General features: G+C 38.8%; 1 pseudogene; it reads left to right on the top strand.

Annotated features, from left to right (window-relative positions):
- Positions 1-2822: 2822 nt before the first annotated feature.
- Positions 2823-2969, top strand: LOC119239686 (U1 spliceosomal RNA; annotated as a pseudogene).
- The last annotated feature ends 1443 nt before the right edge of the window (positions 2970-4412 follow it).

The following is a 4412-nucleotide window of genomic DNA, read 5'->3' as shown; positions in this document are numbered from 1 at the left end:
GTCAGCAGAAAAATGCATATCAGGTTTATGACTTCATGGTAAAATGACATCTGCTCAGGGGAACCAAAGGTTTAAAGTCCGTTCATATAAAAGACTAAGGTTAACATAGGCTATTAATACCTTTCCATAATTTACAGTTATTTACTTAACAAGAACATTCAACAATGATGAAAGTTTTCCACTGGCCACATTTTCTTCTGTGCCCTCTTGCAAAAATTGAGGAGATAGATGGCCAATTATATCATCAAATCCATGGCCGCCACCCCACCTAATCCAAGAAAGATGAGTCCCTAGGGAGTTTTCTAATCTGTTGTTCATAGGGTTTTAATAGCTCAGAAGATAGGGTTTCCACCACATCTCTGGCATGATAAGTGCAAGGGATAATAAATTTTAAAGTGAGAAGTAAATCCTGTATAAATCTTCATTAGGCTTTCTTTGCTCTGCAAGAACTTGTGAACATAAGAATAATGCCTTCAGCTGCCTAGGGATACATAAGTCACATTTCACTTTTTTTTTTTTTTTTTTTTGAATGGAGCAATGCTACTCCATTTTCTTGCTGGGATTAAGGAAAATCAAATGCAGACACCATGGACACTGTTAGTCTCATCTATGAATGTTTCACTTTTAAAACCCTTTTCTCCTGGCAGCCCTAAACATGCAAATCTGCTAACTCCATAGGAGTTTACCTGGACACATTAGAACAGTACCTGCAGGGTAGAGAGTCTGGTAGTCACAAGCCTTGGGGTCAAAGGGCGTGTGATCTTTTCAATCACTTCTATGAATATATTACCTTAGCTATTGAATCTGATATTTTCAATTAATAATCAGTAATTTAATGGACATATAGTGAGTGTAAAGTTCTCCTATTTCATGGAACTTAGAATCTAGAAAGAGGATGTTAGCCAAAAAGTCACATAAAAAGGTATAAATTCACAGTTAGGGTGAGTGTTTCAAAAAGAGTAAATGAGGGCCTCCCCGGTGGCACAGCAGGTTGAGTGCAACACTGTGAAGCTGTCCGCAGCCTCTGCAGTGTGGGTTCAATTCCCAGCCAGCCAGGGAGATTCCCAGATAGCATGGCAGACCTCTCCTGTCTCACCCGCTGCTTCTCTCAGCAGTGTCTTCGGTCTGTCTGCCTGCTCTGCTCCCCACTCTGTCTCTGGTGAATTCTCTCACCCTCTCACACCTCTGACTGTACCCCAGTTCTTGTATAAATAAATAAATCTTGAAAAAGAAGAGTAAATGAGGCTTGAGAGGTTATGCAGTAATAGGGAGGGATTCATTTAGTGTGCAATCTCTCAGGAGGCTTTCAAGGGAAGTGATTGAAGAAGGAAGGACAAATAGGAGTTAAAGAGACTAGAGAAAAGAAGAGTGTGCCCGTCAGAGAGAGCAGCACCTACAAAGATTTGTGGGTAGAGAGAAGGAGGCACAATCAGGAAACTTAGAAAAAGCCAAAGTGTCTGGAGAACAGAGTATGCTATGAGAGGACAGACACTGTGAGCTCCCCCAGGTCAATATTTTAAAAGGACAATGACAAGGTCAGATTGCATTTTAGAGACCCTCTAGCTACCTCCCCCCAAAAGAACTTAGTGGTGCAGTGTGAGTTTGTTGTGGAAAAAATTTAGATAGTTCAGGCAAGGGATGATGGTGTCTTGGACTCATTTAGTGACCTTGAAATATCACAATGACTGGGGCCTCCCTGGTAATGCAAGGGGTTAAGACACAGCACTATGAAGCTATCTGCAGCCACCTCAGCAAGAGTTCCATCCCCAGCCAGGGAGCTGACCCACATGATGCAGTAGACCGTTCCTGTCACTTCTGCTGCTCCCCTGGGCAGTGTATTTCAGTAGATCTGCCTGTTCTATTTCCCACTCTGTCTCTGGTGAATCCTCTCACCTCGTACACCTCTGACTTATAACCCATTTCTTGTATGCACAAATAAATAAATCTTCAAAAAAAATCACAACACTATAATAATAACAGCATTTAATTGAACATTTATTTTGTAATAAGGAAAGAAGTAGGTGCTTCAAAGATTGTTTTATTTTTTCCTAGAAGCAAAAGTTGACAGATTGACTGCAAATGGGTGATTAAACAGAAGAAGGTATTCAGATACAACTAGGTGTCTGTGTAGGCTTGTAGAACAATAGCCCCATTTACTGAACTAGAAACCAGGGTGAAAGGTCTGCTGTCTACCTACAGAGCGATAATCCTTACCATCAAACAAAATTATGTGTGTTTGTAAAACTGCCAACAGGACAGTCCAATGACATGGCTCCCCATCAATATAGCCTCCCCCTTCTGTCTGGTCAACTCAAAGAGTGAGTGGCAATGATAGCATGTGGAATTTCCTGGCAGCTGTTATTCAAGGTTTTCCAAATTTCCATTATTTTTAAGCACATTTTTAAATTTCTTCCCCAGGGGTAATGAGTTCTAAAAAAAATAACATTTTGTTAAACTTGTCCTCATAGACTATCAACAAAGTAAGTGGTTTTGATTTTAAATTCTGCACAAGGGATTTTTCTAAAGCTTATGACTGTAGGCACTTAAAATCCCTTTTTGGGTGAGAACAAATAGGTCATGATTCTTTCCAAGAGTTTGACTGCCAAGTGCCCACCTTATTCCAGGAAAACAAGGTTCTGATAAGCTGAACTGGTGTGCCAACCTGCCTCTGATGGGTAGATAGTGTTCTTGAAGAGGAGGGCAGTGGATCAGACCATTCTGGGTGAAAATCTATGTGCCTGTGTGCAGTTACCCACATCCACATGCAGATTCCCCATTTGTGCAATAAGATAGGTAGGCTCTGCTATTTGAAAGTAAGTTCAATACTTACCTGGCTGGGAGATACCATGATCACAAAGATGGTTTTCCCCGGCTTATCCCTTGTACTCCAGTTGTACTGACCCCTGTGATTTCAAGGGAAAATCAACTGCATAATTTTTGTAGTGAGGGACTGTGTTCATGCTCTTAAAAAAAAAAAAAAAAGTAGGTTCTACTTTTCAGGGTATAGGGGAACACCTACAATAATAATGCCCAAAGCAGTATCTACTCAAAAAAGTTTAACTTACTGTCATTATGATACTAAGCACCAGACAGTAAGCAGTTAAGGAGGAAGAAAGATATATGTTAATGAAAAGAATGGATGCAGGGATATAATTGCCAGACAGAAGATTTTGAACAGGTTGAGAAGGAAATATGTCTTACTCATAACTGTCTCTAGATCCAGAGTTATGGTGCCTTTTGCAAAGAAGATACAGAATACCTATTAGTCCACATATTTTAACATGTTGTGGATTTTCATGTGTAAAAGTGGAAAATGCTCATTGTTTTGTCTCTACTGTTGGGCGGCCTGGAAAATATGACGTGTACATAAGTACATATTCCTGTTAGGTGAGTAAATAGAAGTCGCATGTTTTCATTTCCAGTCACACTCCTGAGGTTTCCAAAGCATTGTGAGAAATTTTATCCATCAATTTACTTGGTACAAACCCATCTTCCTATAGTCAACATACAGAAGAACTGACTCTATTTTAAGAGAAACTGCACATTGTGGGTTATAAATACCCAACATTGGAATTAAAACTTGGTCATATAGTTTATTTACCCCACATAGCAGTCTCACAAACATTTAACTAACTGTCAACTTCAGTTGAGGGAGTTCACATTAAAAGCCTGGAGATTTGACTTCTCTCAACAAAGAAAGATTAAACCATGTTGGGCCTGATCGAGTGTTCCTCCATCACCTTGGGTTTTGAACACCGGCTGCCAACACTTTCAGAAAGGTATGCACTCCCCAGGATTCCTTACACATCACCTGGCCAGTTTAATTTCTACCATCATCACCTGGCTGACTGCTGTAGGATTTGAGATTGAGAATGCCAATTCAAAGATCACTGACATGAATACTTTGCACTAAAAGAATGAATATAAGTACACAGACAAAAGTGGTGTTTCCATATAGAGTTGACAAAAAGCCAGAAATAAAGAAAAACAGTTTGAGATACAAGATATTAGATTAGGCACTAAAATACAACATGAACTTGATGATCTAAGATTCCTTTTAGCTTTAAAATTCGATCATTTTACATGATGTGAGAAGAAGAGTATGTATTCAATAAGGAAAGTTTTAAAAATTATTAAAACATTGTTTTAAATATTTACCATCTTCCATTTACCATGTTATAAACAATTTATATTGCCTAGTCGATGTTATGAGACTAGCTTATGGGTTTCAAATACAGAAAATGCTCACACAATGATTTTGTGAGATATTTATGCTTCCTTTAAAATGATAAAATACACTAATATGTGTATCTGTTTCACTTACCTAAGAGGAACTTCCTCATAATCATTTCTTTATACACTGGAAAGATGACACAATAGAGGAGATATTGACAATGAATTTATAAATGGCA

The sequence above is a fragment of the Talpa occidentalis genome, unplaced genomic scaffold (assembly GCF_014898055.3).
Source record: "Talpa occidentalis isolate TD23 unplaced genomic scaffold, MPIMG_talOcc4v2.1 talOcc4.11, whole genome shotgun sequence".
NCBI classification, from domain to species: domain Eukaryota; kingdom Metazoa; phylum Chordata; class Mammalia; order Eulipotyphla; family Talpidae; genus Talpa; species Talpa occidentalis.
The sequence above is the reverse complement of the archived record's forward strand: the minus strand, read 5'-3'. Positions and strand labels throughout refer to the sequence as shown.